Genomic DNA, 15,076 nt, shown 5'->3' with positions numbered 1-15,076 from the left:
TGTATCATTTAGATACCAAAAGTACAATATATTGAACACTGTGCTGCTGTCATTTCCCCCTAATGATAACCTGAGATGGTGAATTATAACTCACAATGAAAATTGTTCAGGAAAGTGGGTATAGAGTAGGCATGTAGAACTAGATAAGCTTATGATAAGCCAGCCTTGTCTACTTATTAAGGAAAAGTGGGAGGTTCTTTTTAATGAACAGTAGCTTCTCTGCTTTATCAGCCATAAGTCTGTTCCTCTTCTCATCAAGCACATGAGAGGCAGCGCTGAACAGTCTCTCGCTGTCAGTGCTTGTGATTTGATCTTACTCCGCATATTTGTCCGGGTGTTTTGATTTCAAGTGGTGGAGTAATCCCGAAGTGGTGAAAGTCTTTGCAGTTACACCCCCTCGAGAAATGTCAGCCGAACATGTTTTACAAGTCGCAATCCGCGCCTCTTTCTCTGATATTTTTAAATATCTCCAAGTGGCAGACATGTTGGCTGTGAGCCAGCCGCGAGCATGGTCGTGCGCCGTGCTTGTCGCCGCGTTTTGATTACGTCATTACAACAACACGTTAGCTTACCAACGTAACCCTGTTCTCTGACATTCGGTGATATTTTTTCGGTGCTAGAACCCTTTCGGCCGAAAGCCGAAAGAGCCTTTTTAACCATTTTCGGCCGATAATTTTCGGCGGCCGAATATTCGGTGCATCCCTAGTTTTATTTAATGAAAACATTTAAATATTAAGAGTAGCCTACATACAAAATTGGGGGAAAGTAGAAGGCATGATAGAAATGTAGAATAGAAAATATCAAGAAAATGATGTAGTGATCTCTACAATAAAACAGTTTAGTGCAGGACGTCCAAAGATATTAACAGGAGGATGTGCAAAACAGACAAACTAATAAGGCTTTATTCAAACATTAAAGAATACTTTAAGTTAAGGTCTTCTTTTGAATAAGAAAAAAACGTTGGGGTTATCCACAGATAAATATGAAGTCTGACAAAGTACTTAACGTCCAATATATTGCATAGTTTATTTTGGCACCTGAAAATAACCTTGCCTGAATTTGACTCAGGTGTAACTAAAGTCTGATTTAAGGGTTGTTTATATTTCACATCATTCATCAGAATCTGCAAAGTAACTAAAATAATGTGGAGTAAAAATACCAGGTTAACCTCTGAATTGTAGTGGAGTAGAACAAAGTAGTATGCTGCTGTAACAAAAACATTTCGCAACTTGGGATCAATAAAGTATATTTTAAGATGATCGATGGCTACTGCCATATTTGCAAAAGTTGCCTCTGAAGTGCATGTTTCAGGCTTACCAATGAAAAACAGGAGGGGCCACAGACATAAGACCAGCTGTTAAATAAAGCTCTTCTGACCTTAGCTGTCATGTGGGTATATTAATTGGACCCGTCCAATTCCAGTTTTGGAAAGTCTGCCGTGGTTCCATTCCATTTCAAAGAGCTGTTGACGCTCAGCGTAACCTTGTCACACTGCCACTCCAACACCCAATCTCAGGGCTTGATGACTAATCACAGGGTTTGTAAAGCAAGGCGGATGTTGTAGTCCCAAACGATAGCTGGGGATTCTGGGTAGTGTAGTGTCTTCGGAAACTGTAGTGTCTTAACTCCGAAAAAACTATTTGTTTCTCTCCGAATCGAAGGTTAAAAACACAAAAAACTTTGTACACTGATGTTTTTTAGTGGATGAGTAATGCAGATATCACTGTGTAATCATTTGACAGTGAGGGGAGTATATCCGGTTTTATTATGAATAATTAGAGACCGGAAAAACGGTTTTCACCCACACTAACTTTACATGGAAGCTGCATACACGTTATCCTGGCGAGACCTCAAATTATCTTTGTAATATCTATCAAACTATAGATCCTACACATCGACTGGACATGGATTCTAAGAGTACAATATACACTTCTCGCCAGAAATCTAATCAAAAAGCATTTTAATGGCCAAACTATTCCACAATTTAGGATTTTCCAGAGAGGGTTATTTGTGAATAAACGTCCCTCCGGAGGGTTTGCAATGAACGGGCCGGGAGCGTGTTGTTTCTTACACGACCACTAGAGCACCTCTAGTGGTCGTGTAAGAAACAACATACACTTTAAAACGTGTCTCTGGGTCGTAATAAGGGCATGAACAATCGGCCTATATGGTCGTTTTTTGTAGGAGTTACAGGCTGCTATAGAGTATGCACACTCTAGTTTTGCTTTATCCCTGCATCTCATCTTCCGGTCACAGCTCAGTCAAATGAATGGAAAGTGAAAACAACTCTGGATTAGGACATTATGGCATTTTCCAACTTTTAAACTCTAATGATTTAAATAAAATATGCTGATTTACAGACATCTCTTTCCCATGAAAGTAAATGGGAAAACGTTTTTTTTGCCCACTACGAAAATGTGCTTTAACGGCCGGCGCACTTTCTTGGGCTTGGTCTTACCAGTATTTGACATTTCCAACTGTATTTCCATTAGAGGCCCGTGTGTCTGAGGTATGTGATTACACTTCAGACTGAACTTCTGTGAAGATTGCGTTACAAAGAGGACCATACTGAAGGTTTCCTCTCTGAGCATGGGGTGCAGTATAAAAGTGTAGGTCACACGACACAGGGTGTCCTTTTTGTCTGAGTCACTCCTGTTCCACAGGCCTCATTCTTTTCTTATGGTTCTCCCATAAAGGTCACTTCATTTTTGAATGTGAATATAGTGAGCAGGTCAGTGGGATGGAAAGAGCAAAAATAAAATGGCTTTTTCTTATCAGCCGCTGGAGTGCTCTGTGGGTGAATCTATCCTCTCCTCTTTCTTTTTTCTCTTTCTGGCAAATGAAGCCCAGACATTGTTTTGACGTCCGCCGGCAATGGCGTCGTTAGAAACACAAGGCTGAGCGAAGGTCGAGTAAATACCATTAGGCCTCCGACCTGCCTCCCTCTGGGAGAAGTGACAGAGGAGCTTAAAGTGGAAAGTGCTGCCGGAGCCCTGCAGGTGGATCTGTGTTTTAAAATGGCTGAGCGTTACATTCTGTCTCTGCTCCCCAGAGGGAGACGAGAGGGGAAATAAACAGAGCTCTGCGTCTGTGGGACATCTCTTCTGTTCAGTGATGGAAGAGGTACTCAGATATAATACTGAAGTCAAAGAGTCAATTGTAAAAATACTCTGCACAGTAAAACTAAAGTAAAACTCCTTCTTTTAAGATTTACTTAAGTAAAAGTACACTCGTATTGGCATCAAAATATACTTATACTCGTTAAACCTACTGGCCCGTTTCAGAGTCATATATATTAGGGATGTCCCGATCACCTTTTTTTGCTCCCGATCCGATTCCGATCATTTGATTTGGACAATCTGCCGATACCGATTTTCCCGATCCGATCTTTGATTTTGACAATCTGCCGATACCGATTTTTCCCGATCCGATGCATTAAAAAATAAAAAGCATTCAAGTTGTCCCTTAAGGTATTTTTTTATTTAAATGAAGTACCCAACTACCCATTCTATCCAACATGGATATAGGATATTCTTTTTTCACAACAGCATTGGATAAAGCTTATCAGTGGTCCACTACAAAATAACAATGGAAACAAATTGAGTGCAGATAGTGCAGTAACAAAATTAAAATAACTCTACTGGAAAGAGGTAGCTTGACTAGCTTCACAAGTTCACATTCAATCACAAATAAATAATCAAATAAAATAAAAATGTGGCTTAGTGCAGAATTCTAGCCTTAAGACTAACTAGTCTAGTATTAGTGCAATGAACAATAGCAGCTTAACATAACATGAATAAACAAAGTATTATATTTCCATCTTACTGGAGTAACACAGTAATTCAAATATAAAATGTAAACAAAAATGGATATAAAATTGCAAGGCACCGTTTGTTTTTTTAAATCAAGGGACGGTCAGCTCTTGAATGTAAGCTGCACTCTTACTTCTTACTCACTCTCAGGCTTCACAATTAAGTGGAGGTTTTTCTTAAGGAAAATCAGCATCTCTACCCTGTCAGGTGAGAGCCGGTTCCTTTTCTCATCAAGGACGTTGGACACTGCACTAAAGAGTCTCTCACTGTCCACAGAGGTGCAGGGGGCACAGAGAAACCTGGTTGCAACAGTAGCCAGTGAGGGGAACCGTGAAGCATTATCTTTCCAGTAGTGTAGAGGATTGCTTTTCCTAGGGCTGGTTTGCTCTGAGAGATAGGTCTGTACCTGGACATCAGCTGATGTACTCACGGACCGGGCCTCTGGCTGATTCTCTTCCAAGATCTCGTCCAAGACGCTGCCCAGGCTGCTGCTTGCTTCTTGGCGTGGTGTCTTGCGCATAGGCTCTGCTGCCTCTGGCTCTTCACTGGCAGCCCTTTCTATCTTTGCCACCTCCAGGATGAGGTTATCCGTGGCAAGCCTCAGATTGTCTGACTTTGTGAAGAATCTAAAAATAGATAAATGTAACAATTACCCACAACAAAGAAAAACATAAGACAAGAAGACACCACACAGCACAACAGTTAAGTCAGGCAACTGCCTTACTTCTATACAAATCTAATCATTAACAGACCTACATTTAAAAAGGAAAGAAAAATTGAAATTGGCTTGAATAATGAATACTGGTTGGTTGTATATACATAATTCATAACGTAATAGATACGATTATAATAGCATTCAAATGGTACATTAATTTACTGTACTTGCCTGTCTTTGTATCTTGGATCCACTAGAGTGGCGATGCTGTACAGCAAAGCGGGTCTCCACTGCCTCTAGGAGCGTGCTCTTCATTGTTCTGACCCCCTGGTCAGTGGTCTTCTCCCGAGAGAGTACACGTTTGAGGGCTGTTATTGCAGGGATGACATCAGCTGCAGATGCAGTGGGATTGCTCACATCCCTGGTGAGTTCCTCAAATGGAGCTAACACCTCAGCTGTCTTCTCCATCAGGATCCACTGGTTGGCTGTCAGTGTGGCTGGCAGGCTGTAGTCAGCTGCGTACACAGAGAGAGCCCGCTTTTGCTCCAGGATGCTCTGCAGCATGTAGAGGCTGCTGTTCCATCTCACTTGCACGTCCTGCTGTAGACGCTTGACGTCCATCTTCAGATCCTTCTGGATATTTTCCAGCCGGGAATAGGCCAACGGGGAATGTTTGAAATGGCCAACAATTTTCCTCGTGGTGGCCAGTGCGTCTATGACGCTGCGCTGAGACAGCAGACCCTCATGCACAGCAAGTTGGAGCGTGTGTGCAACACAGCCCACACTCGTTATTTCCATATCATCCATGGCTTACACCATATTTCGCGCGTTGTCCCGCAAAATGACATGGACCCGAGGCTTATCTATTCCCCAACTGTTAAGCATCCCCTCGATGGCCTCTCTCACACGATCTGCTGTGTGAGATCCGCGAAAGTTCTGAGCGTGCAAGGTCGCATGTCGTAAATTAAACTGCGAGTCGATCCACTGTGCATTGAAGCTAAGGAGTGACATTGGACACACAGAAGAACTCCATATGTCTGTGGTAAACCCGAAAGCAGGCACGTATGTTAACAGGGCTTGCAGGTGGCCACGAAGCTTGTTATGAAGGGCAGGCAGAGCTTTCTCTGTAAAGAAATGACGAGAAGGCAACTCGTAACGTGGCTCCAAGTGCTCCATGAGACGGCGAAACCCCACGTTCTCCACCACAGATAACGGCTGGTCATCCAACGCGATGAATTCAGCTATCTTGGCTGTTATTTGTTTGGCCTTGTCACTGTTCTGGGACAGTTTCTCTTTCCTTTTCAAAGTCTCAGAAAGTGTCGGTTGTTTTAGTGCCTTTGCCCGAGTGGTCGATGTGTACTCCTCGTGTTCCTCTTGGTGTTTGTTTCTCAGGTGGCGAGTAAGATTGGTCGTGTTGAACGAAGCTCTGTTCTTTCCACCACGCGGAACCTCCGCCTCGCAAACATTGCATTTGGCTGTTACACTGCCTTCGCTTTCAATTTTAAAATAGTTCCAAACTCCTGACATTTTCTGTGTCCCGAGTCACCAGCTGAACGTAGCCTCTCGTTAGCTTACTGCTACTATTAGACACTGCGCCCTGCCCACTCGGTTGCCAGATTTGAGACCAGGTATATGAAAACAAGCCCAAAAGAAGCAACACATACATGATGTTGTGTAATTTTAAACCAAAACTAAGGCCTCAGGATGACTTTAAGATGTGAACATGGTCATTTTTGTTTTGTAACATTAAATAAAAATTATAAAAATATTTTATAAAAAAACTTTTTTTTTTCCCGATCCCCGATCTCCTTGCTCTCGATTCCGATCGATTCCGATCTTTGGAAAATCACGTGATCGGCCCCGATCCCCGATCACGTGATCGGATCGGGACATCCCTAATATATATTATATTACTGCATTATGATTATTAATGAATGAATCATTAATGTGTTCAACAGAGCTGGTAAAGTTAGAGATAATTTGTAACTACTACTGCTGCTGGATATTTTAACCTATAAAACATACCATAGTTTAGTTGATGTTTTTAGTTTTTAGTTGAATTTAGTGTATAAATTCAACCTACGTATAATGTAACTAGTAACTTTACGAGTACAAAGTACAATTTTGGTTTCCAAAATGTAGTGGAGTAGAAGTTTGGGGCAGCATAAAATAAAAAATATTTGTTACTTCAAAATTGTACCCGAGTACAGTACCTAAATACATGTATTTGATCACACTCCACCTCTCCATCTGCTCTGACAGACATCTGTTTTATGCTGTTGCACATGATGCATAAGGTAGAAATGGAAACACACAGAACATGTGAGTTTACGTGCATATTTCTGGATGGTAATGTTGAGCTCTGGGGAAACAAAAGAGATTCTTATCTAAAAATGTGCTGCAGCGCATTAGCATCTGAACACTGTCACATGAATACTGAGTGTTTCACCATAATCAAATGGTGATGTAAGCCTCTGATGGTTTCATAGAGTTTAAATAACCCATGGCAGCGCCATATAGATAGAAGAGTTGCGACAACGGAAGTCCAAAATGCTTGATCGTCACGTGGTTCAGGGAGACTTAATAGTTCGCGGGAAGTTTGTGGCGGGCCATTTGAATCACGATTTGAATGCATTAATACCTGGATAGAAATGCAATTTTTGGTAATAAGTGGTCAATAAAGGTTTTGATTTGCAATATTTGTGCAACATATCGATATGTTTATGTAGCTACATCAATGTTTTTTTTTTTTTTAAAGTAACATTTGCTAATATTTGAGGATTAAGATTAAAAAAGAAGCACTTTATTGATACCAATTGGGGAAATGTTTACGCTGCAGCAGCAAAAGACAAGGCATTGTACATTAAACAGTTAAAAGACTAGATTCAAACAATCGAAAATGTAAACATCTTAAATAGAAATAAAATAGCATTACAAAAAGTAGAAAAAATATACATAGTGTGAACAGCTATGTTACCAGTTAACATATACATGTTAGGCTAACGTTGCCTTGGTTAAAGAGCCTGTTTATTGCTTTGAATTCTTTAAAACAAATATTATCTTCTTAAACCTGTATGGTAGTCAGGAGCATCACATCCTAATGTTTATTGATACAGTATATTTAGATGGGAAGGAAGGTTTCAAAATTCAGATTAGATTTATTTCTACCATTTCTTTAATTCATGGTGGTTTCAGTAATCCCATGGTAATTGAGGAAACAAGTAATCTAAAGTACTAATGTAATCTTTATCACTTTCAGAAAGGACAGGAGACCCACAGGTGCCTATCAATGATTGTCAACTGAGAGCACAATGAGACAAAGGACTAGCAACAGCAGCAGCATGATGATGTTTTAGGAACATTCATTGTAAATAAATGGAATTCAATAAACATTGAATAGCATGCATGCAGTTTGTCTGTGCCTTTTCCTCTGTGTTGTCCTGGCATATCGTCTCCCCCATGGTTTGCTGTGCTGCCTGGGGATGCTCCAAGCGCTCAGAGAAAGGAGTACACATGTAAAGTTTCCCCACTCACACAGAGAGGAGGAAAGAATGGCTGACTCGAGTCAGCAGGAGCAATTTAACTATCACAAAAGACAACAACAGCAACAAAATACAGTATGTGAGGTAATCATATTTTTCACAAAACGAAGACCACACCATTGGGTAGCTTGACGTCTGTTTAATCAAAATAAGGAACAGGGAGAGGCTTGCAAAACTCTGGGAGGTGAGACTCAGGGGCAGGGTGAGGGTCTCATTGCAGGTCTTCAGGCTTAATTGAATCCCCCTGGGGTTCTTGTGCTGAAAGAGGGAGACAGGAGAAAGGGTTAGATACATCTAGCAACCTATAGGGTGGGAAATTGCTGACCTATTTGAAACTTACCTTGTGTTTTCACTCTCACTTAAGTCCCTCTCCCTTTGCCATCAATCCAAAATCAGCTGAGCTGCAACATAATACAGAGAGGTAATAATCAACAGAATCACAAGGACATAATATGACTGCTCAAAATACTCACCCATAAGTTACGTTTTTGTTTACTGTTTGGAAGTCTCAAATATGCACTCTAAATCCATATCAATAGCGATGTATCACACAAATAGCTCTCTTCCTTATTATTATTATTATTATGTAACGTTAACTATAATATACTAGCTTGAACTCCAAAAAATATATCCTCATTCCACCACCTCCACCCACTACAATCACAGGCCCCAATGTTATATTTAACTAATATTTAACTCCCTCCAACCCGGATAAAAGCATGTTAAGAAGCCCCTTTTCTCTAATTCCACAACGTTGGGTTGAAATAACATTAAGAGAACGGATTAATCGGCTTTTCGTGGTTAACGTGTGTTGCTAACTTTATCCGGTATCCTAGCCTAATCTGTTATCTGTAAACGTTCCCTAAATCTACTGATTTAGGGATAATCCACTAACATCCTTTAACCCTCTGAGACCCACGGGGCCGTATACGATCCCAAATATCACGTCGTGTTCAAAGCGTCATAACTTCTCAGCTGTTTGAGCCAGAGACATCCCGTGTTTTTCCTCTTAAACTACAGAAACGGCAATAAACAACTCTATTTAGTTTTTCATTGAGAGGCGTTTACTTATTTCGGTGAAACAAATGCGTAAAGTTGTAATAGACGTGGATAGTCTCACCCTGATTCTGGCGCATTGCTTATCCATTTATAGATCTATTCTCATCCACCATCTTTATTTGTGACGTCAACAGTGTAAGAGACACGTTTCTGAATAGGACACTCTGAGTGGATGCAGTCACAGCCAATCGGAGTCTGATTCAGAAGGTTGCCTGTCAGCTCCGCTGTTTACAATGTTTTGTGTACTGAAACCATAGAAACGAGATATAATACGGTATAATTCCACCCGCGAAAACAAAATAAAAGTTAGAATACATACTATGGGTCTTATAACTAAACTGAGGTATAATATATATTTTGTTCTATTTATTCTGTTTCATAATAATTTATTAAATTGTTAGTTAGAGCGCTTTTAGGTATGGAAAGAAAGTTTACCAAAGCTGAGGCTTTGGAGCTGTTTTTTGAAGGTGACGATGTTGAGGAAAATTCAGAGGAATCTGCGCCCGAGTCGTGCTACTCTGAAGACGAGAGGAATTTTGGCGATGGGATAGATCCTCAGGAGGACAAGTAAGTAATTATATGATGAAATGATTCAAAGTGTGACGGAACATTTAGTTTACAGAATTGGGCGGTGTGATTTAGGGCGGTGTTTGGTGTAGTGTGTTAGAGCGCTGATCGTTAGAATATTACATTTTGGGGAACACCTGTTCGAAACCCGCGTCAGGCCGTTCTGTCCTTGGGCAAGACACTTCACTCTATTTTGCTCCTGTGCTTACTGCTTACTGTGGGTATTGTCCACAGTAATACTGTTACATGTCTAATATGTGTAATGTGTCATTGTAAAGCGCTTTGAGTATCTTGAAAAGCGCTCTAAATAAAAATGTAATGAATTATTATTATTATTATTATTATTAATATTTTGGATTGCAGATAGATTGTTATTGTGCACTATGACTTAATTTGGGCAAAGAAAACCCAGACTATTGCTGTAAAATATGTGTGTTTTTATGGAGGAGGTGGATAAGATCACAAGTGTGTGGTTTTTGAATAAGTCTTTGAGTAATTATTATGATCTAGTGAAAAGGTAGTTTTATTTATTTGTTTTCATATGTTATAGTGTGGATGCTGACGAGGTGGGTCATCACCAGAGTGGAAACAGTAGGGGAAGAGGAAGTCTGTGTCCCCCTGACCAACCACAAACATCCCCTCTAGCACAGACGTCTCTTCCAGGACCCACAAATTCAAGAGAGAGGAGAAGGTTTAGGAGAAGACCCTTTCTCCGTACAGTTCCAGAACAGGGACCACCTTCCACATCCCAGCAGAGACCAAAGAGGAGGGGAGGACAACCATACACACACTCAGATGGTGGACGTAGCCGTTGGCGCAAGGGACGAGGACGTGACCATGTCACTCCAAGCCCACCAACCCACTCAGATTCCGCATGGAAGACAGAGACAGATGCTGACATAACACCTGATCTCCCAAGGTTCAACCCGAAGCACAAGCCTGGTGTGCAGACACCACTAATTCCACTAAACAAACCGAGCCCCCTGGAGATCTTCAAAAACTTTTTTGATCACAGGACTGTAAAGACCATCACAGAAAATACTAACAAGAATGCTGCAAAAAACTCTGCCAGTGGGAAGAAATTCAAATGGACGGATGTCACTCCAGTGGAGTTCTTCAAATTCCTGGGACTTCTGGTGTACATGGGAATCCTCAACCTTCCAAAACTGAGAGACATGTGGAGGGTAAAAAGTATTTTCATGTTCCATTTCCACGCACTGTTATGACGAGGAACAGATTCATGGCGATTTCATGGAATTTACACGAGTGACCCAGCAGAGGACGTATTGAATGACCGCAAAAAAGGCACCGCGGAATATGATTGCCTGCACAGAGTCAATCCTCTGTGTGATTCAATATGAAATGCCTGTAAATCTGTGTACCAACCCTATTAAAACGTGTCGGTGGATGAAAGGATGGTTGCAACAAAGGCCAAAATCGGACTGAAACAGTACCTAAAACTCAAGCCATCCAAGTGGGGCATAAAGCTGTTTGTTTTGGCAGATACAAATGGATACACCGTTGACTTTAAAATTTACACTGGAAAGTCAAAGTTTGTGAGTGGAAAAGGACTCTCTTTTGATGCTGTGATGTCACTCGTGAAAAAGGATTACCTGGGTTCTGGTTACCATGTATAGTGTGACAATTTCTACACTAGCCCAGCCCTTTTCACACACCTGAGTAGCTTGGGCTTTGGAGCATGTGGTACCTACCGTGATGGAAGATTGGGGACCCCATCAACAAAAGAAAATGCCCTCACCAAGAAGTCATCCAGGGGCTCAATAAGGTGGATAAAAGAAAAAAAATGTATTTTTGTCAAGTGGATGGACACACGGGAGGTGTCAGTGTGTTCCACTTTACACACCGCATACTCTGGGGAAACCATCATCAGAGGCAGGAGGACCAAGGAAGGTGGATATGAGAGAAGCAGCATTGCAAGACCCACCCCTATTGGAGAGTACACTAAGTACATGGGAGGTGTGGACATGTCCGACTAGCTGTTAGGATATTACTCGGTGCACCACAAATCAATGAAGTTGTACAAAACCCTTTTTCACCACTTTGTGGACATCGCAAGTACCAACAGCTACATTCTCCACAAGGACATGTGTGCAGTGATACAGGATACTCTCATGAAGCACCAGGATTTCCAGGAGCTACTGTCAGCTCAGCTCATGGGAGTACCACTCGACTTTTCTCCAGGGGACAGGCAGTACAACCACACACCCGTTGCCATCCCTCCAACAGAGGACCAGTCCAAAAAGGGGACTGCAGGACGCAGAAAGTGTGCAGTCTGCAGGAAAAATACCCCATTCTGGTGCAAATCATGCCATGTCCCCCTGTGTGTTATTGTGGACAGGAACTGCCGTGATGTATATCATGTGTAGTCGTTTTTTCAGTAAAAAAAAAAAACGCCCATGGACACTGCCCACAAGAATGGGCATAACTAATTCATAGAAAGTTAGGATCTTCAAATCAGTTCTGATACAATGACAACAAATGTGTGCAATTTTCTTTGTTAAATGTTTCTTTCAATATTATAGTCAGCAGTTCCTTTTAATAAAAAATAAGTAAAAATGTCAAACATCGTTTCTTTTTTTATTTTATGGGCAAATATCACCTATTATAGTGTATATAAGTCTCTAATGAGTAACATGTATCATTAGCTGAGGTTGTGCTGATTTCTGGGATGTGTAAAACTTGATTCTACTGTAAAGAAATCACAATCTATAAGGCAAAACACAAAAATATACAAAAACGGCAATGTCCTATGTGGGTCTCAGAGGGTTAATACACATGTTGATTTGCCTCAGATGTGCTGATAATATCCGCAATATAAATCTTTAAACGTCTTCTTACCTTTACAAGTCCAACACGAACGATCTATTATGCTGCAACTCTACTGCGCTGCTAGCCGCAGATAGCCCCGAAAGTCAGCGGCAAGCTAACTTCCGGGGAACTATTGAGAGCTCCATGATCCGCCATTGCTGTAAAAAAACTGGTCCATTCGAGTGAACGGAGATGTCATAAATCTTCTATCTATATGGCGCTGACCCATGGGTGATAAGGAGAGCAACGTCTCTCTGGACAGTGACATTTCTACAGTGACCCTAGCACTCTGTCCTATCTCGTGCACTTTGAAGCAATCCATTAATGTTCACTTCTGCATGTTGACTACACAGACAGCAGATGAAATCATATGCACCTCCTCTTTAGATTATGATCCAGCAAACCGAGCAGGAGCATTGACCCTCCCTGACTGTGAATTAGCTCTGATAATGAATCTTTATGGCGGCTGATTAACATTTCATGCATGATTGGTTTGTGTGTTTTTATTATCTCGCTCTGAGTTGGAGACATAACAAATGCTATTGATGCTAAGTGTGATTTATGTCAGAGTGTGATTTATGCATTATCCACCCAGTGGGCTGACCAGGAAGCCAAGGGACTGTTATCCTTCTCTCAGTAGATGTGCATCCTCCCCTATAAACACCCTCAGAGATTTTGAAGTGTTGATGTCATTCATGACTTTCTCAATTCTGTAATAGCTTTTTTCATGCTCCTGTAATCCCTCACATCAAAATAATCAACAGTTTGCTCCTTAAAGGCCTTATTCTGCTTTCGGGAGTGTCCCTTCCCTGGAGTGTGTTAAAGTTTTGTGTGCATGTAAATGGTCTGCAAAGGCTACAATCCCTGTGTTCCCTCCAGAGGGAGTTCCTCTCCCACGCACTCAGCCTCCAAACCCTCGATTGGACTCCTTTGTTTACTGCTGTAACATAATGACATCACCATGTAACACTTATGCTACTTTGGTTAAGACTCCATCACATCTGGTACGTGACACGCAGACTGGGCTCTGGTTTCAGACAGAGGGTGAAAAGAGGTGCTGAAACACAGGCAGTATGAGACAAATAAAGAGCTGTTTGAACATTAGAGCATGGAGACATGTCCCCGTAGAGACACAGAATACAAATAAAGAGCTGTTTGAACATTAGAGCATGGAGACATGTCCCCGTAGAGACACAGAATACAAATAAAGAGCTGTTTGAACATTAGAGCATGGAGACATGTCCCCGTAGAGACACAGAATACAAATAAAGAGCTGTTTGAACATTAGAGCATGGAGACATGTCCCCGTAGACTAGAGACACAGAATACAAATAAAGACCTGAAAATGAGCACAATAGGGCCCTTTAAATCCAGAACATCCTTTTTTCAATTATGGACACGATTACATGCTGTTGACCTGAAAGGTTTCAGATGATATACCCAAGGAAAATACATATCTTTATTATTATGCATAATAGCTACATTGTTGTTTTAGCAATACAAATGTTAAGTTGGCTGCTCCAACGATACATCATCACCATTCTACATACGACGTAAAACAATAAAAGTAGTGCAAGTAGCAAGAAAAATAGAAATCAAATGAGCTAAAATAAAAACTAAATCTAAAATTAAATACTGTACGGTAAACAACAATACTCCTTATTGTAATGATTAATAAAGATGTGAGCTGCAAACAATATGCTGTAAACATAAGCTGTGAATCCAAAGTCACAGAGCTCAGGAGTTTAAAAGTCCTATAGCCTGTGTGATAAAACTATCCCTGAGTCTGGTGTTTGTGCTTATTCTACTAAACGTCTGTATTAGAATTTCACAATGTATGTACAAATACATCTAAATATGTCACAGACTGGATTCACTGATGGTTCCAAAAGGTGGAAGAAACATTCTGCTGTGCTTCAGTAGAGTCTAAAAGTACAATTATTGTTTGCTCACATGAATGTAATTCGATTTCCTGAACTTCTCACTTACCTCTAACTGCCTTTAACAGCTCATCAAACTCCATTGGGCCGACTCAGTTAGTGCTGCCTCCGCCCTCTGCACAGCATATTCTGTTCAGGGTCACAGGTATAGTGCCCATCCCAGCATGCACTGGGAACGAAACAGGGACTTTAACAAGTGCTTAGACTGTGGGAGATCAGCACTGAATAGACCAACCTGTTCAAACATATTCTGACATTACACTGTCTTTTCATGTCAGAAATAACTGAAACCACTCCTTGTGTCAGGTCATTCCCTCCCCAATGCAGTCACATGACTTAGACATGAAGAACGGTTGGATCAAACTGATTCATACTGGCACAGTGCTCTCTGGTATGCGAGGTAAAGGACATAGTAAGTCAGATGATACAACATCTTGCAAACATTATTTAGATTTAGATTTGAGGAGTCATCTATGACTCATCTTTAGATATGGAAGCTTACTGCAGGCTGCACAGGATAAATACCTGAAGAGAATGTGTGGTTGTTTTGTCATTGTTCATCCTCCTTGATCCAGCTTCAATTCAACCTTTATGTATTGTATGACATAACCAGTTCCCAGTCTCCAGCACCCTCTTTGTGTTTTCCAGTTTACTGCTCCAAGAAGTTCCTCT

The 15,076-nt window shown here is 41.1% G+C and overlaps 1 protein-coding gene and 1 long non-coding RNA gene across 4 annotated transcripts in view; both read left to right on the top strand.

The window, feature by feature from the left end:
- The window catches only part of caln1 (calneuron 1), a 274,355-nt gene that overhangs the window by 179,489 nt on the left and 79,790 nt on the right, over positions 1-15,076 (top strand). The window lies entirely within an intron of this gene.
- Positions 9,514-12,095, top strand: LOC307037043. Its single transcript, XR_013807581.1, has 2 exons — positions 9,514-9,635; positions 10,186-12,095. It is a non-coding gene; the product is annotated as an uncharacterized lncRNA (long non-coding RNA).

This window comes from Notothenia rossii, assembly GCF_949606895.1.
Source record: "Notothenia rossii genome assembly, chromosome: 4".
Taxonomy (NCBI): Eukaryota; Metazoa; Chordata; class Actinopteri; order Perciformes; family Nototheniidae; genus Notothenia; species Notothenia rossii.
Note: the sequence above shows the minus strand (reverse complement) of the source record. Positions and strands in the feature narration are given on the sequence as shown.